This window comes from Leopardus geoffroyi, chromosome B1 (genome assembly GCF_018350155.1).
Source record: "Leopardus geoffroyi isolate Oge1 chromosome B1, O.geoffroyi_Oge1_pat1.0, whole genome shotgun sequence".
Taxonomy (NCBI): Eukaryota; Metazoa; Chordata; class Mammalia; order Carnivora; family Felidae; genus Leopardus; species Leopardus geoffroyi.
Window position 1 is genome coordinate 172447032 of NC_059327.1, and position 27882 is coordinate 172474913.

The 27882-nt window shown below is 37.5% G+C and overlaps 1 protein-coding gene and 1 long non-coding RNA gene across 3 annotated transcripts in view; one reads left to right on the top strand and one right to left on the bottom strand.

The window, feature by feature from the left end:
* Window positions 1–9139, bottom strand: part of LOC123596501 — a 30793-nt gene extending 21654 nt beyond the window's left edge. The window contains exons 1-2 of the long non-coding RNA XR_006711690.1: window positions 9028–9139; window positions 7336–7438 (exon numbers count right to left, since the gene is read on the bottom strand). This is a non-coding gene — a long non-coding RNA (uncharacterized LOC123596501). The remainder of the gene's footprint in view (window positions 1–7335; window positions 7439–9027) is intronic.
* An 18-nt stretch (window positions 9140–9157) lies between these two features.
* The window catches only part of SMIM14 (small integral membrane protein 14), an 80746-nt gene continuing 62021 nt past the window's right edge, over window positions 9158–27882 (top strand). The window contains exons 1-2 of one of the 2 annotated variants that reach the window (XM_045474989.1): window positions 9234–9501; window positions 18607–18706. The gene's annotated coding sequence lies outside the window, so the exon portion shown is untranslated. Of the gene's footprint in view, window positions 9502–18606; window positions 18707–27882 lie in introns of both variants that reach the window. The other variant, XM_045474990.1, reaches the window with a different exon arrangement.

The following is a 27882-nucleotide window of genomic DNA, read 5'->3' on the forward strand; positions in this document are numbered from 1 at the left end:
TGCACACAAGCAGGGGAGGGGCAGAGGGAGAGAGAGAATCTTAAGCAGGCTCAATGCCCCACACAGGGTCCAAGGCGGGGGTGGGGGGGGGCTTGATCCCACAATCTGAGCCGAAATCAAGAGTCAGACGCTTAACTGACTGAGCCACCCAGGCACTCCTCCCTTTGCAGTTTTAAATTACGAAGATACAACTCATGTTCTCTATCTGAGGAAATAGCATGATAGTATGAAACAGCAAACTCTTCAAAATATGAGTAATTTGATTTATTCTGATGACTATAAAAGTGAATAGACTTTCTCAAGATCTAATTCTCTTGAATTTAAGTTGTATAAAACCACCTTCAACTGGCTAACATTAAGGTTTTACACTTGAGTAATAAAACAGCTCTAATGTGAATTTGCAGTGCCTCATTAACTTTCAAAAAACTGTAGAAGCATTGTTGACCAAAATTAATCCCAAGTAAATTAAGAGTTTACATATAAAAAATAATTGAGAATTTAGAAGGAATTAGAAATAAATATTCATTAAATGTTTGGATCTGTATTTTCTTTGTAGGCCACATGATTTTCATATTCATAAATGTGCCCCTACTGACCAACACACAGTAGGTATTTATTCAACAAACATCTGCTGAACTGAATATAACCTAGGCTTAGAAGAAAAAAAACCTTAAAGGAAACTAGGAAATATTTTACTAAATTTTAAAAATTTAATTTCAGGGGCGCCTGGGTGGCGCAGTCGGTTAAGCGTCCGACTTCAGCCAGGTCACGATCTCGCGGTCCGTGAGTTCGAGCCCCGCGTCCGGCTCTGGGCTGATGGCTCGGAGCCTGGAGCCTGTTTCCGATTCTGTGTCTCCCTCTCTCTCTGCCCCTCCCCCGTTCATGCTCTGTCTCTCTCTGTCCCAAAAATAAATAAACGTTGAAAAAAAAAATTAAAAATTTAATTTCAGCACATTAAAAATTATAGTTACTAAAAAGCAACTGTAAAACATTGGAAGCAAATATGGTAAAGAGTAGAGATCTTTCTTAAATATTTCATACAAATTGCTAAAACATAAAAATATAAACCTCTCTGAACTTCAAGTTATCTCAGGCATTTTAACAGTTTGTAAACTGTTTTAATAGATTCAAAACCTTTACATCTGAGATAAAACCTCAGTCTCAAACACTGTTTGTAATGAATGGATTAATCTTAAGAACAAAGCCCAATACTCTCAGAATATTAATATTAAAAAACATAGTAAATCTTTTTTTAGTGTTTATTTATTTTGAGAGAGAGAGAGAGAGAGAGCACAAGGAGGGGAGGGGCAGGGAGAGAGGGAGAGAGAGAATCCCAAGCAGGTGCAGGGCTCAAACCCATAAATCATGAGATCATGACCTGAGCTGTAGTCAAGGGTCAGATGCTTAACTGACTTAGCCACCCAGGCACCCCAAAACACAATAATTCTTAATATGCTTAGTTCAGACTGTAGTTCAACTGCTGATATATTTTTAAAATCTCAAACGTGATATGATCAGGAATGATCTCATTTCCTAACACAACCGTCTTTACTTTTTAATATTCCCTTTTTTAGTATTAACATTCTTTACCCAGGTGTAATCATAATGTGCATGTTGTGTCATTTTCCCCTTTAACAATAAATAGGTTCCTAAGCATTTTCCCATATGCTGTATGGCAGTCATAATTAAAAATTCATTAAAGAGGGGCACCCAGGTGGCTCAGTTGGTTAAGCATCTGACTCTTGATTTTGGCTCAGGTCACAATCTCACAGTTCGAGACATCAAGTCCTATGTCAGACTCCGCACTGACAGTGTGGAGCCTGCTTAAGATTCTCTCTCTCCCTCTCTCTCTGCCCCTACCTCACTCATGCTGTCTCTCTGTCTCTCTCAAAATAAATAAATAAACTTAAAAAATTAATTAATGACTTCAACACTGTACTGGAAGTCCTAGCCAAAGCTGTTAGGCTAGAAAAGTAAATAAAAGGCATCCAAATTGGAAAGGAAGTAAAATTATCTCTGTTTGTAGATGATATAATCTTATATGTAGAAAACCCTGAAGATTCCACAAAAAACCTGTTAGAACTAATAAATTCAGCAAAGTTGCAGGATACAAAATCACCACTCAAAAATCAGTTGCATTCCTATATACTAACAATGAACAATTGGAAAGAAAAATTAAGAAAACAATTCCATTTATAATAGCATCAAAAATGTTTAGGAATAAACTTAATTAAGGAAGTGAAAAACTAATACACTGAAAAGTAGAAAACATTGCTGAAAGAAATTGAAGAAAAAAATAAATGAAAATACATCTATCCCATGTTCATGGATTGGAAGATTTTATATTATTAAGATGTCAGTACTATCTAAAGTGATCTACATATCAACACACTCCATGTCAAAATCTCAATGACATTTTTTTCAGAAATAGAAAAACCATGCCTAAAATTCATATGGAATCTCAAGGGACCCTGAATAGTCAAAACAATCTTAAAATAAGAAGAAGGGGCACCTGGGTGGCTCAGTTGGTTGAGTGTCCAACTTTGGGTCAGGTCATGATCTCGTGGTCCGTGAGTTTGAGCCCCGCATCAGGCTCTGTGCTGACAGCTCAGAGCCTGGAGCCTGTTTCAGATTCTGTGTCTCCCTCTGTCTGCCCCTCCCCCATTCATGCTCTGTCTCTCTCTCTCTCTGTGTCAAAAATAAGTAAACTTTAAAAAAAATAAGAAGAAAAAAGTTGAAGGTCTCACATTTCTGGATTTCAAAACCTACTCTAGAGCCATAGTAATTGTAATCAAAACAGTGTGGTACTGGCATAAAAACAGATACACACACACACACACACACACACACACACACACACAGGTGATAGTATTCTATCCCAGAAATAAACATTCACGTATATGGTCAGATGATTTTTGACAAGAGTATCCAGATCATTCAATGGGGAAAGAACAATCTCATCAACAAATGGTGCTCAGAAAAATAGATATCCAAATACAGAGGAATGAAGTAGAACCTTACCTTACACTATATAGAAACATCAGCTGAAAATTGATCAGAGATTTAAATTGAGTAGCTAAAACTATTTATATAACTCTTAGAAGAAAACCAGGTAGGGGCACCTGGGTGGCTCGGTTAGTTAAGCATCTGATATTGGCTCAGGTCATGATCTCATAGTTTAGGAGTTCATGCTCTGCATCAGGCTCTGTGCTGACAGCTCAGAGCCTGGAGCCTGCTTTGATTCTCTGTCTCCCTCTCTCTCTGCACCTCCCTTGCTTGTGTGCTCTCTCTCAAAAACAAATATTTTATTTTTTTTTTAATTTTTTTTTAATGTTTATTTTTGAGACAGAGAGAGACAGAGCATGAATGGGGGAGGGTCAGAGAGAGAGAGACACAGAATCTGAAACAGGCTCCAGGCTCTGAGCTGTCAGCACAGAGCCCGACACGGGGCTCGAACTCATGGACCGCAAGACCATGACCTGAGCCAAAGTCGGTCGCTTAACCAACTGAGCCACCCAGGTGCCCCAAAAACAAATATTTTAAAAAAAGAGAAGAAAACTGGGGAAAAACTTCATGACATTGGATTTGGCAATGATTTCTTGGATATGACACCAAAAACACAGGCATTTCAAAGAAAAAAAAAATTGATAAATTGGACTTTATCAAAATTTAAAACTTTTGTGTAAAGGACACTGTCAATAGAGTGAAAAGGCAACCCATGGTATGAAAGAAAATATTTGCAAATTATATATCTAATAAGGGATTAATATCCTGAATTTATAAACAACTCCTACAACTCAAAAACAACAAAAAAAGAACCACCCAGTTAAAAATTGGGCAAACTACTTGAATAGACATTTCTCTAAAGAAGATATATACAAATTGCCAATAAGCACATGAAAAGATTTTCAACATCACTGTCAGGATAATGCAAATCAAAACCATAATGATACACCACCTCACACCCATTAGGATGGCTGATATGGAAAAAAAAAAGAAACTGACAAGTGTTGGTGAGGATGTGAAGAATCGAACCCTTATACACTGCTGGTAGGAATGTAAAAGTGTGTAGCTACTGTGGAAAACAGTATGATGGCTCCTCAAAATATTAAATATAGAATAACCATATGCTCCAGCAATTTCGCTTCTGGGTATATGTCTAAAAGAATTGAAAGCGGTGACTTGAATAGATATTTGTACTACCATGTTCATAGCAGTTTCACAATAAGCCAAAAGGTGGAAGCAACCTAAGTTTTGTTGTTGTCGTTGCTGTTGCTTTGTGTCTTTAGGGAGAGAGAGAGAGAAAGCACAAGCAAGGGAGAGAGACATTTGGGGAGGGGGGGAAAGAGAGAGAGAGAGAGAGAGAGAGAGATAATCCCAAGCATGTTCCACACTCAGCACAGACTCCGGACTCCGACGTGGGGCCTGATCCCATGAGCCTGAGACCAAAATTGAGACCAAAATTAAGAATCAGACACTCAACTCAGTGAGCCACCCAGATGCCCCAGAAGCAACCCAAGTTTTTATCAATGGATGAATGAATAAACAAAATGTGGTATATACATATGATGAAATATTATTATTCAGCCTTAAAAAGGGAGGAAATTCTGCTATATGCTACAACATGGATGACCTTAATTATGCTAACTGAAAGAAGTCAGTCACAAAAGGACATTTTCATTTATTTTAAGTGATGATTCATTTATTCATTTATGATTCATTTATTTTAAGTTTTATTTAAGTAATCTCTACACCTTACATGGGGCTCAAACTCACAACCCTGAGATCAAGAGTCAAATGTTCTTCTGACTGAGCCAGCCAGGAACAACCCTGTATGATTCATTTATATGAAGTGCCAAGAGTAGTCAAATTTACAGAGATAGAAAGTGGAATGGTGGTTGCCAGGGACTGGGAGAAGGGGGAATGGGGAATTAGTGTTAACAGGCAGAGTTTTAATTGGGAAAGATGAAAAAGTTCTGGAGATTGATGTTGGTGATTGTTGCACAACATGAATGTATTTAATGCCATAGAACTGTATAATCAAAAGTGGTTAAAATAGTAAATTTCATGTTATATATGTGTAACCACTCTTTATGGATTAAATTAGGTCTCCTCAGATTCATGTGTTGAAGCCCTAACACCCAGTGTGACTATATTTGGAGATAGGGCCTATAAGGAAGTAATTAAAGGTAAATGAGGTCATAAGGGTGAGCCCTAATTCAATAGCATTAGCGTCCTTATAAGAAGAAGAGATATCAGGGGCGCCTGGGTGGCTCAGTCGGTTGAACGTCCAACTTCGGCTCAGGTCACGATCTCGCGGTCCGTGAGTTCGAGCCCCGCGTCAGGCTCTGGGCTGATGGCTCAGAGCCTGGAGCCTGCCTCCGATTCTGTGTCTCCCTCTCTCTCTGACCCTCCCCCGTTCATGCTCTGTCTCTCTCTCTGTCTCAAGAATAAATAAACGTTGGGGCGCCTGGGTGGCGCAGTCGGTTAAGCGTCCGACTTCAGCCAGGTCACGATCTCGCGGTCCGTGAGTTCGAGCCCCGCGTCGGGCTCTGGGCTGATGGCTCAGAGCCTGGAGCCTGTTTCCGATTCTGTGTCTCCCTCTCTCTCTGCCCCTCCCCCGTTCATGCTCTGTCTCTCTCTGTCCCAAAAATAAATAAACGTTGAAAAAAAAAATTAAAAAAAAAAAAGAATAAATAAACGTTAAAAAAAAAAAAAAAAAAAGAAGAGATATCAGGAGGGCCTATGCACAGAAGAAAGGACATGTGAGGACAGTCAGGTGGTGGCCGTTTGTAAGTCAGGAAGAGAGGTCTCGCCAAAAACCAAACCTGTGGGCACCTTGATCTTGGATTTCCTACCACCAGAACTTTGAGAAAATAAATTTCTGTCGTTTGAGCCATTTAGTTTGTGGTATTCTGCTATGGCAGCCTGTGCAGACTAATACAACCACAAAAAAAAAAAAAAAAGTGAAAAAAATTAGTAATGTTTTTCATTGCAAAAATAATATATGGCTATGTAAAAATTCAAACCATACAAAAGGGTAAAAAGTCATAAGGAAGTCTCTCATCACTTCCTCCTCTCCACCCTCCCTCCCTGTCCCCAGTAATCAGTGTCAGTAGTTTTAGGAATATCTTCCAGAATGCTTTTATGAATATATAAAGCATGTATTATTTACAAACACGTTCTTCTTCTAGATCAAGAATCAAACTAGGGTCTGGTTCAGAAAGGGAAGAAATTTTCAGGTTTGTCAATCCCGAACATATAATTTAACATATTCATCCATTCCATTCCATGTTTAGATTATTTTTAGATTTTTTTTCTCCATCATACAAAATGTGATTAACTTTCTTAAAATCTTTCTTTTTAAATTATTTCTATCCTCAAGTTTCTTAGATTGTAACACACAATGTAACAAGGTTATCCTTTCCATTACCATTGTTCACATAGGTTATTTCCATATTTTTATTTCCATCATATAAATGTAATTAATATCTTCATAATCTTACTTTTAAATTATTTAAGTTCCTAATAGTGAAATTGAGCCAATTTTTTTTAGAACTTCATATATATCGCCAAATTGATTTCCGAAAAGCTAACTGCCAACTTAAGTTTCTACTAGTAGTATTAATAGTACAAATATTAGATACTCCTATTTAAAAATATCTCCAGGGATGCCTAACTGGCTTGGTCGGTGGAGCATGTGACTCTTGATCTTAGGGTTGTTGTGAGTTCAAGTCCCACGTTGGGTGTAGAGATTACTGAGACATAAAAAACCTTAAAAAAAAAAGTCTCATAAGGTAGTAGTTAAAAAAGGAAAGCTTAATTTAATTTGCATTTTTGATGAGATTGAAGATTTTCAAATATTAGTTGTTTGTATCTCCATTTGTGTGTAAGCCATCAGTTCATACTCTACACCTACACAAGTATTGGAGACAAGTAATATCTTCCTTATTAATTTGTATGAGTCCTTCATATATTATGGTGTTACTCCCTTATCAATATTTATTTCCAGTATTTTCCAAGGGGTATGTCTTTTATGGGCCATTCAACAAATATTTATTCAGTATCTACTATGTTCCATGTACTGTGTTAGGATTCTATGTTATTCTTCAAATTACATATAGAATTACACATGCACTTTTTTTTCCTATTGTTTAAAGTTTAGAAAGGTTGAACTTTATGATTGGGCAAACAACCATATAAGATCCCGAATCACTGTCTGTGGGTAAAGCTGGCCCTTTCTATCTCATGAGATTACAAACAGATGCTGGACAAGGATGCAGTCATCCAATGCTTGACTAGGGTTACAAGATCAGCCCAAAGTAGCTCATTCACATGGCTGGTAAGTTGGTGTGGTTGTCGATGGAGGCTTTTGTTCCTCTTCACATGTTCCCTTCATAGAGGTGCTTCAGTGGAGTGGTGTGTAGACTAGCTTCCCCTATGGCACACAAACCAAAAGAATGAGGTGGAAAGCTGCAATCAGTGCCTTTATGACCTAGCCTCAGAAGTCACATGCCTTCAGCTGTATTCTATGGATCAGCTTAGTACTGAATCAAAAATGCTGGAGGCCGACTACATTTACAGAGGTGAGAATCATTGGAGTTTACCTTGGAAGCTACCTACCAAGGATCCTAACATCTTGATTTTTCCTGTAGTTTACTTTATTAAAGCAAATATTGATAATTTTGCAACAACCCATATGATTCTAGTTGTGACATACTGTTGTTTTAAACACAGCTGTGTTTGCAAACACATCTGTGCACAGGAGTGCACTCAAGCATATAAGACTTTCTTTTTTTTTAAATGTTTATTTATATTTGAGAGAGAGAGAGAGCAGGGGAGGGGCAGAGAGTGAGGGAGACACAGAACCTGAAGCAGGTTCCAGGCTCCAAGCTGTCAGCACAGAGCCCCATGCAGGGGTCCAACCCATAAGCAGTGAGATCATGACCTGAGACAAAATCGGATGTTCAACCTTAACCAACTGAGCCACCCAGGCTCCCAAAGACTTTGTTCCACAAATTAAAGTTCCACAAATTCAAGATCCTTTGGTATAGCAACATGAACTTCATTAGGGCCTTAGATTCCACCTCAAGCTGTCTAAATTTCTGTAGAGTTCAAGATGTCAGATTAAGGGCCAAGAAGTTTGACTTCTATTTACTTGTAATCTGTTAATTAACTAGTAAACACTTTTTTTTTTTTTACCAGAAACCTTAAATTATTTAGAAATCTTTAGCTGTGTAAAGATTTACACATGAAAAATATCTTTCAGATTATATAACTAATTTGCTAAAGGTGACTCAATCAGTTGAAATGATTTACTAAGTAGCTGGGTAGAAATTCGTTAAGGTCACTAAATCAGGGTAAGGAAGACAGTTTCTTAGGAGTTTTCACTGCTTCTGGAGGATAGGCAGAGAGGATCTGCCTCTGTGAAATCTTTGTTTGGAACTTACACTTTTACTTGCCACTGGTCCTGTTCTAATTAAAGTTTGTTAATTCCTGGGCCTAAGAAACAATAGAGTAGCTGTAAGTTTTGCCAAATTGGGAAATTTCTGGGGCCCCAAAGGTTTAGCTGGTAGACTAAGGCCAGAATGGGAGAGCAGGAAGCACCAACTTGGTCCAAAAATAACTAGGGTTCTTACTCCCCTAATAGCATTCCTGCAATTAAAGCTTAGGGGTGCCGCCAACAATGCTTACCCCCTCCCTGTTCACTGTCTCCGGACCCGCAAGTCATCGATGCTGACATATTCTCTTTTTCTAAGCTTAATTTTAGACAGCTTTCCGGGTGCAAAAACATTAGGGGAGGGTAAAGAAGATCAATAACTGCTACATCTGACATATTTTTGTGCATCACACTAAATACTCATCTCCTAATTTTCACTCGGGCCTGAGTGATAAAAAAAAATAAAAATCTCTACAGAGGTACCCTTTCTCAGCACCCGTGAACTTGAGCCCACCTCTACTTTTACCCTCGCAATTCTAAGGACTCGGGTCAGAGAAAGCCACCAGCTCAGACAAAGGGAAACGCACAGCAAAGGACGTTGTCCACCAAAGACAAAACAGAGGCTACGCTGGTCAGTTAAACAAACCGGGGCCTCGCCCTCCTCACTTCACAGCGCTCGGCCCCACCCCTCCCAACCGGAACTGCAACCCCCGCGCCGTGCGCCCCCACGAATAGCGTGTCGCTCGCGCCCGCCCCGCCTCCTCCAACGCACTGGGCAGGCGCGGGGTGCGCGCATGCTCCGCAGGCGGGCTACTGGGGTCTCCAGTCGCTGCAATCTGTTGCGCCGCCGCCCGCGGGAGCCGGCAGATCCGGGTCTCGTGGCTTAGAGTGACGTGGTCAGTCGAATCAAAACAGAGGAGGGGAGGAAGTCAGCGGCCAGGAGCAGCAGCGGCCGCGGCGTCCCGAGCAGCCGCAGCGTTCCGGAAGCTTCAGGCGGTTTTTCTGCCGAGCCTGGGTCCCGGCCCCCATCCTCCCCGCCCCGTCGGTTGTTGTCTGGGCGGGTGAGTGTCTCCCCCTCTACCACCGCCGTTTGCCGGCCCACCCTCCCGTCACCCTGTTTTTCTTGGGGGTTCCTCAGGCTCTGGGGAACTGCGGCGGCTGCGGCAGAGCGGGGCTGGCTTCTCAGGCTTGGTGGTTCTTCGGCCGGGCTGGTGACTCTGCACCGGGAGAAGCCCGCTGCTGCCGAGTCCGCGCCCCCCGGCGAAGAGCGAGGCAGAGAACCTGCAATTTGGCTCTCTCTGCAGGAAACCAGAGTCGGGGCTTGGAAGGAAAGTGGACGGTAGCCACGGGTGGTTTTATTTTTAGGGCAAGACCGTCAGCTCGGGTGGAGGCGTAATGGAGTAAAAAGAAGAGAATCGTAGCTGAAAGGAAAAACCCACAAACCCTGAAACCTACACTCTGTCATTTACCTCTATTTCTCTAGGTTTGATGAAGTCATTAGGATGCGTCCTTTGTTGTGATTGATGAGCCAGGAAAGCTGCCATCCATTAAGCGGGAGCTTTTTTAGCTTTTATTGTGGTGGGAGTTTAAAGTATTCCTTTTTTCTGTTTGTTCAGTTAGTAGAACTGGAGCTGACAGTAAAGAGGTAGTACCCTTTATAAAGATAGATAATGTGCGATAAACTGGTTACCGGAGTACCTGAAGTCCAATGTTGCCGTTTAAAGCCAAAGTTTTCCAAAGTGGCTGTTTCTGTGTGTGTTAGGATTTTAGCCAAGATGATGTTTGTTAGCTGTAGAAAGTCGATAGGATGTTTCCACTTGTCCTAGTTTGCCGAATCTAAGATTCGGCCTTATTAGAATGTCTTGGTTTTGCATGGAGAGCCAGATGAGCCTCACGCACATAATATCTGCGTTTGTTGAAGAGACCTTCCAGTTTTTGTGTGTTATTGTTGTAAACCGTTGCCAGCTCTACATGCACGATAACTTGAGGTGTAAGGACGGTGGAAGACCTTTCAGGTGTTTTAGTCTTTAGACCCTATTCAGTGGAGGTTGCAGAAAGCTTGTGTTCTCTTTGACTTCAGGTGGCCGGCCACGCAGATTCTTCTAGTGTAGGCTGCTTCAAACCCTGCCACCCTCTGCGCCCCTCGACAGCACAGAGACAAGAGGACCAAACCTCCTTTTTTCCCTCAGTTGGTGTTTAAAAAAAGGAGATTTTGTTGTTGTTGTTTGGTCCCCAGAAAACTGATTAATTGAGGTGTTTCTTTGGTAAATGGCAAGAAAGGAGAAAACACGTATGTGCTAATTGATTGCCCCTTATGAAATCCAGAAAGAGTACTTAGGAATTTAGGCTACTCCCTTGAAGGGTGTATCCTTGGGTGGTATAACATGGATCACTTCTTAACCAATTTCTTTCTCCTATATGTGCAATTGAGATCTTTTTTCTTAATACCACAGTTGGAATCCTGCTGATTTAGAAAAATGAAATTGTTTTCTTGAAGTTCTTTTTTTTTTTTTTACCTTTTATGTAACCTGTAACTGAATATTTTTGCTTATATGCAATAATTTGTAATAATTGGAGAATTATTACAATTAATAAACAAGAAAATAAATCATTGATAATCCTGCCATCCAGAGATGACCAAAATGTTAGTGGTTTATATCCTTCCAGACTTCTTTTTTGCAGTTAGACATTTTATTCAAAAATGGTATCATAACTGCATATGCTTTTCTGTAACCTTGCTTTTTCGCATAGTAGTACTTTGGAGTAACAAAATTTATATTTTAATAGATATGGACTTTTGGAACCTATCTTTTAGGGTACATTCACTGTATATTTGCTAAACCTTTCCTCCCAAACTTTTATGATAATACGAAGAAGTTAATATGCATTGTGTAGCCGTGGAAGGTTTTCTTGTTTAACCCTTGGGAGAGCAGGCACAAAATAGCCTAAGTTGATAACAGGTAGTTTAAAAGAGTTTTGCTAATTTAGTGATTTGATTCAGGTAAAGCTTTAGTTCTGTTCCATAGCTACACTGTGCTCCAAATGCTGACCAGCTGTCCGGGCCTCCGGTAGTGAGGTCCTGAAAGATTTGACTTTATGAATCATACTGAAGAGTCTTGGATGTATGCCCGTTTAGCCCAGTGCCTTCTTGGTGGTGCCAAAAGAGAAGGAAATGTTCCCTTCACCTCAGCTTCAAAAGATTAAGTACTGTCTAGGAAGTATACTAATAACTTATTTACATCTGTTGTGAACTTACCTAGAACCTTTAAGTCTATTTTTATTCTGTATCTCTTGGGTAATTAGTCCCAGATGCTTACTACTTATTTTGTGACTTAGTTCTTTTTCTTTGACTTACCTTAATTGGAGTGTTTATATTCTAAATTTGGCCATTACTACCCATCGCTACCGCCTCTACCTTTGTCACCTTTCACCATATCTAGCCTACTGTAGTAACCTCCTGACCTCCCTGCCTCCACTTTGGCTTTTTATGGTAATTCCCCTTACCACAGCCCAGAGATCCTTTAAAGTGTAAATTATGTTGCCTTGTTTTTGGAGAGCCTTCCATCACATTCAGAATAAGATACAAAGACGTGTTCTGGAACAGCCTCCTTCCCTTAACTCACCTTGTATCGCTCTGCCTAGATTAGTACCCTAGGGCCTGGCCATGTCTGTTCCTGTGTTCTAGACCCACTAGGACAAGCTGGGAACTTGCTAGGCTTGTTCCTGACTTAGGGCATTTGAGCTTGCTGTACCCTGTGGCTTCAGTATTCTCCCAGATCTTGCTATGGCTGATTCCATCATGTCATTCAGGTTTCAGATGCTTCTTTGAGGAAATTTCTCCCCAGTTATCTCTCCATTCTCTTTTATTTTATTCATAACATTTTGCACTATCTGGAATTTCCCTATTTTTTTAGTATTCTGGTTCCTATGCTAGAAGTTAAACTGTGAAAATTGGGATCCTGGGGATGTTTTCCTATTCTCTGCCTAGTAGGTACTTAATGAATGTTAGTTGAATGAATGAACTTGCTGAACATGTCTGTATTCCTCTTGAACATACTGTCAGTTTTAGATAAGCCCTTTATATAGAAGAATCCTAGTTTTGAGTCTTTTTTTTTTTTTTTTTTTTTTTTAAATAGGACAGTGCCTTGATTCTCTTACTTCAGTAATTCTTGATGTTTGGGCCAGAGCATGGCTACATTCTACTTTAGAACTGTAGAATTAATCCCTGGGAGGAATGGGTTCCAGGAATCTGCATTTTCAACAAGCCCTTGAGGTGATTTTAATGCTTATCAAAGTTTGAGAATGTTTCTTAATATTTTAATGGCTTTTCTCTGGGAGATTACTTCTTTGTAGTAATAATGATAGCTACCATTTTGGGGAACTCTCTTACGTGTTAGGTACTATGCTAAAAAATTACGTGTTTTTCAGTTAACTGTAGATGTAGAACAACTCTGACGTAGGTATTCCTACTTCCATTTTACACATGAAGGAACTGTGACATGGTAAGTGGCAGAAAGTTGCACTTGAACATATCTGTTAATCACTGTACCCTACTGCCTCTGAACTAGTGTTTAGAATTGTACACAGTACTTTGGTTTTGATAGACCATGTTTTTGTTAAGGGCAAGATAGTGTATTCTATCTCATTTCCAATCCAATCCTTAATGAAGTCCATTGGTTTGTTGGTCTTTTTGCTGAAGTTGCACAGGCAAAGTTGCAGAGGGAGAGGACCTCTGTAAAGACTCCTAGGTCTTCTTGCTTTGTTGTATTGAGAGCCTACCAGGCTTAAAGTAAATTTTAAGTATTTGAAGTTTTCTCCTTCCTGTGCATTACCTTGTCTTCCACACACCAAAAACCTACCACTTTCTGCCTGCTTATGTAGTCATTTGAATTCTTTCTGTATTTTCTCCATTGATGTGAGTGATTAACTATTTGGACTATCATTGTAAACTGAATAGATTTTTCACTGCAAGACCCCTTTCCAAATGAGCTAAAAAAATGTTAAATTTGATTGGTGTGTTGATTTTTTTGAGGTGGGGGAACTTAATCTAGAAAAATACCGGTTGTCTTTAGTTTCTTCCTAGTCTTTAAGCCTAGCTAACTGTGTTTATCTTTGGAGGCTCAGGTCACACATGACCTTTACCAGAGCTCTGTCCTCACCCACCTCAGGCTTCTGTAAATAGCAATGTTTCTGATCCCATCACTTCACTTTCTGTATTTAATTGTCTGTGGCTATCTGGCCTATTTGATCGGAAGACCCATGAGGTCAGGGAGGACCAGTTAGACGATCAGTAGGCATGTTGATGTAATAAATAAAAGAAGAAAAATGACAACTTTAATCTGTGTTTGTAAAAAATGGTACATTGCTAAAAGGAATTATTTGTGATCTTTTCCCATATAATTTAATAGGACTTAGAACAAAACCTCAATACAAGACCCTAAATTGTCCAAATTAATAAATAGTGATATATTGGTATATGAAATATAAAGATTTTGCAGAAAGTGAAGCACTCCCAACTGTTCTTTGTTATATTTTGGCTTCTATAAGGACTTTTTATGACCATAAAACTTCTTAGATGATTAACTGATACATGCTACAGGCTTATAAGTAAAGGTATTCTTTTGGTACGTGTTTATGTGCATATTCGTGTTTTGGCCCACATAATAAGTACTAACCATATGAATGGTTGTTTCTGTAGTTGGGCACTTATCAGCAGATCCTCCATTTGGATAAAGAGCAGTTTGGGCACTTTAAAAGCCATTTTGAAAAAGGGCTGAAAATTATTTGAGTCTGAAATTAAACAGTGGTTACCTGCCTGAATATCAGTAATAGTGGCATTTACCTTTTATGGCTATATTTGCCAGCCCCTTGAATTCCTTCACACACTTCCCATTTACTTGTCACATCAGTCCTCCAAGTCAGATACTGTTATTCCTAATTTACACTGCAGGAAACAGGCTCTGACTAGTTAGGTAAGTTGCCCAGGGTAAAGCCACTGGTACTGTTGGGATTCAAACCCAATTTTCCCCTGACCCAAAGCTCATGGACTTTATATGGCAGCAGTATTGACTGATCTTCCATGATCATAGAAGTTATAGTAAGTAAACCTACTTTTTACAGCTGTCAGAATATGCTAGTAGAACTCCTTTCATGAATTGAAGATGGATTTCTAATAGCCCCTGTGTTTTGTTTTTTTTTTTAACATAAGAGATGCTTGTTATGAAAAGCTGCAAGACGGTAGTATATGAAGCCCAACACAACAAAATCTGTAATCTTCTCATTCAGAAGTTATCTCTGTACATGGCATTTTCTTCCAGTCTTTTATTTATTTATTTAAAATGAATCTTTGGGGGACGTCTGGGTGGCTCAGTTGGTTGAGCATCTGACTCTTGATTTCAGCTCAGGTCACGATCTTGAGATCCATAGGATCGATCCCCGTGTTGCACTCTGTACTGACAGCGCACAGCCTACTTGGGATTCTCTCTCTACTCTCTCTCTGCCCCACCCTCCCCCCAAAATAAATAAATAAACTTAAAAAAATTTTTTTAAATAAAAAATAAACTTCATCTTTGGTGTAAATAAGATGTAATACCCACATAAGCTTGTATCTTAGTTTAGTTTTGTGGGGTTTTGTTTTTTTGTTTTTGTTTTTGTTTTAACTTAATGAGCTTTTTACCATGGCCTTAGAAACTTTCTACTTTCTTGATTTCTAGAAACTTTTTTATTTTTAACTGGCTACATTTTTTTTCTTTTTATTTTTTTAAAATCTTTTTTCTCTTTTTAGTAATCTCTGCAACCAACCTGAGGCTCAAACTCAAGATCCCAAGATCAAGAGTCGCTCACTCTTCTGATTGAGCCAGCCAGGCACCCCTTAACTGGCTATATTTTATTTTATTTTTTTTAATTTTTTTTTCAACGTTTATTTATTTTTGGGACAGAGAGAGAGGGAGACACAGAATCGGAAACAGGCTCCAGGCTCTGAGCCATCAGCCCAGAGCCCGACGCGGGGCTCGAACTCACGGACCGCGAGATCGTGACCTGGCTGAAGTCGGACGCTTAACCGACTGCGCCACCCAGGCGCCCCTATATTTTAGAAGATATTTTGAATAAGCTTGATTACTTGGAGTTTTCATTTAATGTTGGACATGAGTGTAGTTGCCAGTTTCACCATTACAAATGATACTGTGATGAACCATGGCTTTAAAAGTTAACCTAAGCTCTGAATGATTAGAGCAACCAGTCTAATTCTTTTTTTAAATTATATTTAAGACTTTTTAATGATTTGAAATGTAGTGATTTTAATCGTAATTTGACAAGTATATACAGTATACATGTATTTGTGATGCCTAGAAAATTTACATGAGAGTTTTTAATAGAGATTACCTCAGAGGGGAGAAAAGTACTTTTAACTTTACTTTAAAAAAGAAAAAACGTCTTGTATTTGAATTTTGAAACTATAAATGTGTATTGTTTAAAAAAAAATCAAGTCCTGGGGCACCTGGCTGGCTCAGTTGATTGAGCATCCAACATCCGCTCAGGTCGTGATCTCAACAGTTTGTGAGTTTGAGCCCTGCATCAGGCTTGCTGCTGTTAGCACAGAGCCTGTTTCAGATATTCTGTTCTCCTCTCTTCTGTCTCTCCCCCTGCTCCTCCTCACACTCTCATTTAAAAAAATTAAAAAATAAATGTAAAAAAATCAACTCCTTTGAAAAGTTAAAATCTTGCTTCTAAACTAAAACCTAATTTTTAGATGTGTAATAGGATTTCTATTTTGTTAATAACATTTTAAACCTCAGTGCTCTTGTTTTGGAGAAAGTTACTTTCTCATAGCTTATTTTCCTACTGAATTTTCATTTCCTATTTTAAATTTAGGTCGTGGCACAGATGTGAGTCTCAGCTTTTTAAAAATACAAAATGAAGCTGGTTTTTGCTTGACTGCACTCATTGATAAGTACTACATGTGCAGTGTTTCAGAATTTAACAGCTTAAAATAAAGATGTTTCAAATCAAGATAGGAAAGCAGTAAGCATCTTCCTGATATATGCAACAGACTTAGAGGTGTTCTGGCTGCTAGCTTGTTTTGTATTACTATATACTTTTTAAAACACAAGTTAATTTTTTTTACATAGTATGTATTTTGTTGCTTTGTTACTCTTAGCAAAGGTAATATAAAAGAAACTGACTTGCTTAAAATTTTGAAGACAAAAAAAATCTGTGGTGTTTATTCAAATTTCATTTTTTAACAATATTGGTTTCTTTATCACATTGGGTCTAAGCATTTTTCCTGTCATCACGAGTGGCATTTATGTGCATCTGTCTATAAATGTGTTATCTAGGTTGTAGCATGGATGAGAGGGATTACATGAATTGGGAGAGCAGTAACCATATTTCTTTCTGTTCAAGAAATCATATAAGCAAGCAAATGAATGAGAGAAAAAGTCTTGATTCCACTCTTTGAATTATGTAAATTATTCACAAACTTGTAATATTACTTGTGATGTACTTCACAATTTCAGAACACACTAGTACTGTATTTTGTAACAAGAGCTGTTGAAAGTTGCTTTCTTAACATAAGTAACCTGTATCCACTATGATTTGGTATTACATAGTATGGAATTTTTATATCATCTTCTGTTGAATTTTTCTGTTTGTAACTTAGGAAAAACAGACTTTTTTCCTTAGTTTAAAAGTTTTTTATTCAGGGGACGCCTGGCTGGCTCAGTTGGAAGAGCATACGACTCTAGATCTTGGGGTCTTGATTTCAAGCTTCATGTTGGGTATAGAGATTACTTTAAAAAGTAAATTAAAAACTTAAAACATTTTTAAAATTCAGAACATGTCTAATAAGTATTCTTGTGTAAATTTTAGAAAACATTTTTAGAATATGAAAAATTTGGTTATGATATTGGATACAAAGATGGTTCATTTGAAAAGTTTTCCTGGGGCACCTGGGTGGCTCAGTCGGTTAAGCGTCTGACTTCGGCTCAGGTCATGATCTCGCGGTCTGTGGGTTCGAGCCCCGCGTCAGGCTCTGTGCTGACAGCTCAGAGCCTGGAGCCTGTTTCAGATTCTGTGTCTCCCTCTTCCTCTGACCCTCCCCTGTTCATGCTCTCTCTCTCTCTGTCTCAAAAATAAATAAATGTTAAAAAAAAAAATTAAAAAAAAAAAGAAAAGTTTTCCTTTATTTGACCATTCACAATAAATTTTACAGACCATTCACAATAAATAAATAAATAAATAAATAAATAAATAAATAAATAAATAAATAAAAGACTGAGAGAGAATCTGTGGGACTGTACAAAAGTAAGGAACAGCCAGGGAAGGACAGGAAATTCATAAGTGGGGGACCAAGATTCAGAACAGAAGACTTCTTTCTGCTTTGTATCTTTTATGCAGAAGAGCGATAGCTGAGCCCCAGGGGAATACAAACCTGCCAAAGCAGTATACAGAGATCTCAGGCTGAGAGTTCAAGATAAATTTAAAACATAAGGGCTTAAGACTTGAATTGGCCCAGAGCATTTTACAGCTTATAAAGCACTCTTACACATTCTTGCTTGATCTTCGAAACAACCCTTTAAAAAGAATAGTTTCAGTTATTGCTCTTGTTTTATAGATAGGGAAAGTGAAGTCAAAGAGAAGCTAATTTATCCTTTTCTCAGCACTGCTGTAACTTGAATTGTTTATCTAAGATGTATTCTGCTATCCCATGATGTTTTAGCCTAAGGTGATTCCTAGAATACAATCAAATATAGGTAAAGGAAGAAAAAGGTCACTGAGGAAAGAGAAGGTAGTGTCTAAGACATAGGGAAATCGAGTACATTAACTGAGAGTTTCTAGAATAGTGGTGGCAGCCCTGGGGTGGACCTTTTATAGAATCCTGCAGAGATATGGAGGAATTAAGGAGCTGAAGAAATTCTTGATGTCCTTGAAGAGTTAAGCTTTTAGAAGCGATGGGTGGAAGGTTAGTTGAGGAGAGAAATAATTCTTTGATTTTGAGCTTTCTCCTGAGAGGTCACTTGTCTGTGACATTTATTTTGGCTGTTAATTATATACTGGTATGTAATTATTATTATATGAGTTAATTATAATTAATAATTGATTGCAGCTCTTAGAGGTAAGGGATGCCTTTTATTTCTTTTATATCCTCCTCTGAACTCTTCTGCCAGTTACTTAGTCCCCCGAAGCCTTGTTAGATATATACTTCAGAGGAAAGGAGAAGTGAGAGAAGACATGGGTTTGAATCACACCTCTGCTTTGTGACACTGGGTAAGTCACTGAGGCTCTCCGGACCTCAGTTCTTCTCTATTTAAATGAATAGGTGAGAACTGCTGCATCCCCAAAGTTTTAATAGTAACACTTGTGAAGTTGTGATTTGTTGAATTATGAGTAAATGAAGGCTTGTCATCCTCATACATGTAGGTAATGTATACCCTACCTATACAGTGATATCTTGCACAGACCTGTTGGTAACACTCATCTTGTTTCTTGTATACATTCCCATTACACTCTGTGGAAAATAAGTATTTTGTTGTTATTCTTTCTAGCCTGCTTTGATCTCCCTTTTGAATAGTATGCTCTTTCTGAAAGAGTGCCTTGAAGCTTTTTGTAATCCTGTAAAAATATTTTGTAAGAATTTCAGAGATGGTTCTTATTGTATTTTCTCTTACAAATAGCTCATTCTAGGTGGAACAATATAGGGTCATCCTATTGGATCAGTATAGGGAATATTATAGGGAATTTGTAATTATAATTGCTTGGCTAGTAATTTGAGTTTTAAAATTTGTTGTGATAGAATTCAGGGAGTCTCAACTCCAAAGCACAGAGACTGTAATATTTAGGGTATATAATGGGATTTAATTTCAACATTTAAATTATTTTATTTTATTTTTATTTTTTTGAAGTTTCTTTATTTAGAGAGAGAGAGCTCACATGAGCAGGGGAGGGGCAGAGAGAGAATTCTAAGTAGGCTCTGCACTGCCAGCACAAAGCCTGATGTGGGGCTTGATCTCAGGAACTGTGAGATCATGACCTGAGCCAAAATCAAGAGTCAGACGCTTAACCAGCTGAGCCACCCAGGTGCTCCTCAACATTTAAATTAAAAACATAAAATGTCTTTAACTTCTCCCAGACATAGCTTTAGCACAGTTTTTAGCAAATGATTGACTAATTTGAACTTGTGTCTGTATCCTTTTCTTGTCTACTTCCCATCAGAGATGCAAATGTAGTTTAAGAGAAAAGTAAGTCATTGATAAGAAGTAATAGGAAGTCAGTTGATAGTCATCTAATTTCTGTACTGCTCTGAAGTTGTCTTTGTAAGATTGAAAGAAATGTCACTAGCATGATTGGTCATATCAGAAAGATGTGGAATGAGCCCTGGTCAGGAATTTACATTGTCACTTCCTGTCCAGAGTTCATCTCATACTAGATGTGTGATCATGGTCAAATTGCTAGCTTCCCTGAACCTATTTTTCTCATTTATTTGTTATGTTATGCTATGTTATGTTATTTTTTAGAGAGAGTGAGTGCGGGCATGCACGAGTGGGAAAGGGACAGAGGCAGAGGGGGAGAGAATCTTAAGCAGGCTCCATGCTCAGCACAGAGCTGAATGTGGGGCTTGATCTCACAACTGTGAGATCACGACCTGAGCCAAATCAAGAGTCAGATGCTTAACCAATTAAGCCACCTTGGTGCCCCCTATTTTCCTCATTTAAAAACAGGGACAATTTTCCTGCTTTGACTTTGTCAGAAGGGGTGTTGATAGCATGTGAAAGTAGTTAGTTAAGCTACAGGCAAATATAAACTACAGGTATGGCTATGTTTGCTTAAGATCCATTTCTGATAAAAGAATAGAGCAAGTGAATATGTGTTGTGTATGAGTGAATTTGAACACCTTATTACATTGAGATGTTGGATCATCTGATAAAATTAATCCCAACCGCTTAATTGTAGTATATTAGTATATAGCATGATAATGATATTTTACTCGAATTGATAGACAAATATTTTGTTCTCCATGTTTAATATGAAAGATGGCCAAAGTTTTGGGATATCTCTTCTCTTTTGTTTGGTCAGTTGTCTAATTTACTATGGAATAAAAACCTCTGCATAAAAACTTGGGGTCAGAAAGCGGTTTCTAGAAGGAAATTATTTTTAGAGGTGAGTAATTCCCTATATGATATAATTGGGAATAAGGTTAAGAATAAGAGTGGAAAGCAAACTCAAGTGTAGTCTCCCTGAATGTCCTGGAAGCAGTTCTAGCAGTTTCTGGCATTTGGTTCACTTTCTTGGTTTTATAACTTTCAAGTTTTCATCAGTAGAATTGATGCTTTTTAGAAAAAAATGCATAGAATACTTATTCTGAGTTCCCCATTTCATTGACCATCATTTCTATTTTCTGTCTTAAAAAACAAATTGCATGCATTCTAAATTGTTACTTTGCATTGTGCTGTTGCTGTGGGTGTTTATTTTTATTTTTTTGAAGGGAAAGAATTTTGATACCATTCTTGATCACTGTAAAGATTCGATTGGCTGTTTGAAAAGTTGATTTCATCATAAATCACTTTCTTAAAATCACAGTAGAAAGATTATTTTCATCCTTCTTGAAACAGCCTTGGTTATCCCTGCTTTCTCAAGAAGAGCCCTATGTTTGCATGGAGGGAAACTGAAGTGTGTTTTTTCTTTAAAACTGTAGTAAAAAAAAAAAAAAAAACCTTAAGTATGTTTGAAATTTTTGGTACTAAAAGGTAAAATAGTATAATGAGTTCCTGTGTACCCATCAACTGGCTTCAACAATTATTTAACTCATGGCTGTTTTATTCTGTGTATTCTTCCCCCTTGCAGGATTATTTTCAACTGGTTTCCAGGCATTATATCTCAGTAACTGAAAATACCTAGTAGGATCTCTCAGAGATAAAGACTCTTTTTAGATGTGTAATTGACATTGTAGTTATGTTAAAAAAAAAAATTAGTAATTCCTAAATGTTATTTGATCCAGTCAGTATTCAGAGTTCTTGTTCTTGCATAAATGTCCTTTTATAATGTTTGAATCAGGATTCAAACAAGGTCTGTACATTGCATTTAATTAATTGATGCCTCCTAAATCTCTTAACCATATCCCTGCCATATCTTAATGTTTTATTTATTTACTTTTTGCCATTTATTTACTGGTAAATCTGAGTTAGTTTTCCTGGGTTTAGCTGCAGTATCCAGAAATTTTTTCCTTATTATAAGAGTTCATGTATGATCATTATATGATACTTCAAAAATAAAATGTGTAGGGATACCTGGGTGGCTCAGACAGCTCAGAACCTGGAGCCTGCTTTGGATTCTGTGTCCCTCTCTTTATGCCCCTCCCCCCACTTGTGCTCACTCGTTCTCTCTCTCAAAAATAAGTGAATAAACTTTTTTCAAAAGTTAAAAAAATAAAATGTATAAAGGGAAAGGTAAAATCCTGTCACCTAGAGATACCCAAGGTTGAAGTTTTTGGTATGCATGCTTTCAACTTTTTTGAGTTTGTGTTTTCTTGTGCTTTTTTAACCATGTGCATGTGCTATGCTTATTTTTATATACTATTTGATATACTTTAATATTGTGTTGTGATCATTTCCCCATGTCATTATGAAAGAAAATGAAACATTTGGCTGCCTAATACTTCATAGAATGTATCATAATTTAACCATTCCCTTTACCCATTTAGATTGTTCTAGTTTTTCACTGTTATGAGAACCATCTTTGTACATAATTCTTTGTGTTTCAGATTTTTAAAAATAGAAACTGAGTTATTCAGAGGCCACGAACCTTTTTTAATTTCTGGATTCATATTGCCATAAAAATTATTATAATTTGTAATCTCAAATGCATTCTACAATTTATTTAAGAATCTGTTTGCATATGCTTTGTTATTAAGATGCCTTTGTGAGCCATATTAGTTGAATGTGATTTTTCCCCAATTCTTTTGCTCTTTTTATTTTATTTGGGTTTTTTTTTTTTAATGTACACGGTATTATGTTGTAAATTTGTTGGTATTTTCCATTGTGTGTGGTAGTTCTTCCACAATAGTCAAATAAATATTCACCTAAATTGCCTTCTAGAATTATTGATGGGTTTTTTCCTTCTTAACTGTTAGCAGGCTTTCCTAAGACCATTTATTAAAATACTGATTCCTTCATTCATTTGTGATTTAAGCTTTGATGTATAGATAAATACATTTTGTGGTTGGTATGTTCAGAAAATTCTATAAAAAGAATTTATTTCTTATTTCCTAGGTTTACTTATTTACTAGGTTGTTGTATTATCTTTATCCCTCTCCTTCCTCCACCTTTGTTTTTCTGCTTGTCATCCCACCTATGATGTGCATCCAAGATGTTTTTGATTCTGGATTTGCCCTGTGAAAACAAAACTAGTCCAGTCCTTGTCTTTTTCCTTTTTTTCTTTTTTGTCTGTATATAAAAAAATTTTTTTTTGAATGTTTATTTATTTTTGAGAGAGACAGACACAGAATGTGAGTGGGTTAGGGGCAGAGAGAGAGGGAGACACAGAAGCTGAAACAGACTCCAGGCTCTGAGCTGTCAGCATAGAGCCCGATGCGGGGCTCGAACTCACAGAGCTTTGAGATCATGACCTTGAGCCAAAGTCAGACGCTCAACCGACTGAGCCACACAGGCCCCCCCCCCCCCAAATTTTTTTTAATGTTTATTTAGTTTTGAGAGAGAAAGACAGAGCATGAGCCAGGGAGGGGCAGAGACAGAGAGGGAGACACAGAATCTGAAACAGGCTTCAGGCTCTGAGCTGTCAGCAAAGAGCCCAATGCAGGGCTTGAACTCAGGAACAGTGAGATCATGACCTGAGCTGAAGTTGGATGCTCAACCTACTAAGCCATCCAGGTGCCCCTGTGTATTTTTTTAAAACATTTTTTGTTAAAGTTTATTTATTTTGAGAGAGGGAGAGAACACGAGCAGGGTAGGGGCAGAGAGGGAGGGAGGGAGAGAATCCCAAGCAGGCTCCATGCTGTCAGTGCAGAACCCGAGTTGGGGCTCAAACTCAGGAACCGTGACATCATGACCTGAGCTGAAATCAAGAGTTGGATGCTTAACTGACTGAGCCACCCAGGTGCCCCTGCCTTCATTTTAAACTCAGTTTGACAAAGCCTTATATAAACATTGATAGTTTGTGGTATTTATACTGTTATTTCAACATTTTGATTTCTCTTTTTAAAGTTTCTACCAGAGAGTGAGTAGGAGCAGGGAAAGGTCAACTTTTTTTATTAAGTTTTTAATTTTAATTCCAGTATAGTAAACATACGGTGTTATATTAGTTTCAGGTGTACAATACAGTGATTCAGTAATTGTGTACATTACTCAGTGCTCACTCATCATGATAAGTGTACATATTTTTTAGGGAAAGATAAACTTTGGAAAACTGAGTTTGCAAAGAATGATTATCTCAGATTTAGGGCAAAGACTGATTTTACAAGTATCCATGTATATACTTAGTCATTTCTTGTTGATATGATTTGTTTCATTTTGTAATACATTTACTTATAAAGTTTAGAAGCCCTTTTATTATATATTAAGTCTAGCCAACAAATTCAGCGATGACAGAGGGTCAGACAGAGGGTTAAGAAAATTTAGTATATTCAGTTCAAGAGAAAATTGAGATTCATTTATTTGTTCCTAGAGCTAATGGTTCTGGCAGTGGGAAGAACAAGAAACTTCCAGTAAGGTTATTCTTTTAAAAAGTTAATATTTTTTTTGAATAGTTCAGAAGTGTTGTTACTACTTCTGTCCCCTAGCCACCCTTTCCAGAGGCAACCAATTATATAATTACTTTTAAATACTAAATTCTTAAGGTTTTAGACTATTTGCAAACTTCTCTCTATAGATAAAAATTCATGTTTAAGTTATTAATGTGTGGGAGTTTTGGCAACAACCTTTAGTATTTTGGGTAGAATCATTTGTTTAATGTGTATATGAATGTTTATATGTATATACAAATTAACATACCCTTACGTAAATATATAATTTGATTCAAGCAGTAAAATGTAGTATGGAAACTTAGGAAAAGAAGAAGAAAAAAACATCATCTGATCTCCTTAACAGAACCAGTACAGTCATTTTAACGTAGCATAATTCTTCCCTGGGTTTAAATTCTGGGCATATAGTAATTCTACATACTTTTTTTTTTTCTTTAACCACAAGAATTTCACATTGCGCATACTGGATTTCTGACTCATTTCTTATGACGGAAATGAATTTTTAGTAATATTGCTCTTGGAAGCAGGGTAGGGAACTAACCTTTATTGAAGAAGAGAAACAACTAGAAATTGGCAAAAAAGTAGGGAGTTTAAATAAGGGTACGTATTTTTATAATTCAGCCTTGAGAAAAATAAAGGAAAAATCAAGTTGTAGTAATTCTGGATTGTGAGAACTGATTGTTTTCCCCTCCTCCTCCTACTCTTCCTCCTCTTCCACCTTTTTTGTAAGTTAAGCGATAAACCCAATGTGGGGCTTGAACTCATGACCCTAAGATTAAGGGTTACATGCTCCACTGACTGAGCCAGCCTGGAGCCCTATTTTAAGGAATGGATCCGAGATGTATAAAGGATAAGCTGACATTTTGTTATGTTTTTATGTGGATACCAGAGGGAATTTATTTTAAAAGGAAAGTTTGTGGTATGCTAAGTCATGCTAAGTTTATGTTGAGACCTCAGTGAAGCAGGGACAGCAGAGGCCAGAGACGCTAAGTCATAAAATGTAAAGGGATTGAAACATCGAAAGGCCTACTATACAGTACTCTACTTCAAGTAAAAATTAATTTATTAGCCTCTTGATAGAATTATAGGGAGGGTGATCCCAAAAATTTCTGGAGAGCAATGGATAATTGTGGAATTAATAGTATATTACCCAATATTACTAATTTAAGATAAGTAAAATGTCAGTAATTCTATTTCTTTTTATCATTTGTAAGGACTTTCCTAGGATCACCTGGAAGTAGTATTAGTCTGCTTTGTCTTCTCTGATCCGTGATAAGTTTTGTGTTCTTTCCTTGTTTTTGATGTCCTTGACAGTTTTGAAGGAGTATTGATTAGGTGTTTGTAGAATTCCTCAGTTTGGGTTTGATGATTTTTTCTCATGATTAGACTTAGTGTTTGGGGGGAAGAATACCACAGACATGAACTGCCCTTCTCATCACATATTAATAAAGAGTACATAATATCAGCATGATTTATCACTCATGATATATACCTTGATCTTTTGGTTAAGGTAGTATTTGCTAGGTTTTTCCACTATAAAGTCACCTTTGCTTTCTATATTCTACTCTTTATAAGTAAGTCACTAAGTCAAGTCCACACTCAAGGTCAGAGGAGAGTTAAGCTTTACCTCTTCGAGGGGTTAAATCTACTTACAGTATTTGGAATTCTGTACGGAAGATTTATTCCTTTCCATCGTTCTGCTTTCCCCGCTCTGTTGGAGTATTTAAAAATAAATCACAGATAAAACACATGTTAGTGACAAGAACATTTTTAGAGGTTTTTTTTTTCTTTCTTTTTTTTTTTTTTTTTTTTTTTGAGTAACTATACACCCAACATGGGGCCTGAATTCACGGCCCCAAGATCAAGAAGCATGCTCTATGGACTGAGCCAGCCAGGTACCCCTGCAGTTTTGATACATATTGCCAAATTACTTTTCCAAAGTGTTGTAGCTATTAGCTGTAAGACTTAGCAGTATATGAGTAAACTTTCATTGAACTTTCTGTGTTTTGTTTTCAGGTAAAAGTTTACGTTGATTTGCAGGTATTTGATGACACAGTTAAGGTGAGGTTTTTTTTTTTAATTTTTTTTTTTTAACGTTTATTTATTTTTGGGACAGAGAGAGACAGAGCATGAACGGGGGAGGGTCAGAGAGAGGGAGACACAGAATCTGAAACAGGCTCCAGGCTCTGAGCTGTCAGCACGGAGCCCGACGCGGGGCTCAAACTCGCAGACCACGAGATCATGACCTGAGCCAAAGTCGGCCGCTTAACTGACTGAGCCACCCAGGCGCCCTGAGGTTTTTTTTAAAGTAAATTACCTCCCAATTTGGGGTTCAAATTCAAGATCAAGAGTCCCAGGCTCTACCACCGAGCCAGCCAGGTGCCCCAGGGTGACTTTTTTTTTTTATGTTTGTTAATTAACTATGACTCTTATGGGAATTATCTTTTCACTTTGGCTTTACCTATTTCAAAAAATTTTTAGAGCCTCTCTTGGCTATTTTAACTCTTTGTCTTTTAGAGATGTAAGAGATTTATTTACCATTTTGTTTACTAGCCGTTAATATTTATATATTTATATTTATTTATGTTTATTTTTGAGAGAGAGAGAGAGACAGAGTGCAAGCAGAGGAGGGGCAGGGAGGGAGACAGAATCTGAAGCAGGCTTCAGGCTCTGAGCTGTGAGCTCAGAGCCCTATGTGGGGCTCAAACTCATGAGCCATGAGATCATGACCTGAGCTGAAGTCAGACACTTAATCCACTGAGCCACCCAGGCGCCCCTAGCCCTTAATTTTAATGATCTTCAGGGTTTTGTCTTTTATTCAGTTTTCATGACCATATCCTTTCTTAGTCTTGTTGTATTTAAAATTTTTTTCTCTTGTTTCTCTTACATTTTACCTATTGGTAGGAAATTTGCTATCCATTGGTTAAGAAGTAAACAATTTAAGGCCATTTATAGGTAAAGTTCATGTGATGGTAATTCCATTCCAAATTAATGTGAGAACTATTATAGGTTAATCTAGGATATGATTGGATTATATCCTTTAAAAATTCATGAGTGAATCTTCCAAGCATTTTGTGTTAAAAGTACTTTTAAAATATTTACTATTTTGCAATGTATTATAAAAATTGCTAACCCATTTGAAAGCGACTTTTATCACCTTGAAACCTATGTTAACATTTTGCTACATTTGGGAATTTTTGTTACTCCCAGGTATTTGTAAAATACTTTCTCTTAAAAGAATTTAGAATATAATAGTGTCTTAAAAGGATCTCACCAAACCAAATATTTTCTTCTGTAAGAGGAACCACTTACAGAAAATGAAAACTCACATATGCATACTAACATAGAAATGCTTTCTTCCCGAAATCTTTAATGGCTTGGAAGACAATTTTTTTTTTCACGTGAATCCTTGACCTCTATGGCAACAAAAAATAGCTCCAAAATAAAAGAAAATTTAAGTAATTTAAATAAAATTATCAAAATTTAAGTAAATTTAAGTAAAATTATCAAAAGAAAATCTAGGGTTCGTTGTTACTCGTGTAACAATGTCATGTAACATGTCAGCATGTCAACGTGTTAGTTAAAACATTTAAAGAAAATGTAAATACTTACAAATATTATTTCATATGGTCATTGGATGTTCTTTTCTTCTTTTTTTTTTAAAGTTTATTTTAAGAGAGAGGGTAGGGGA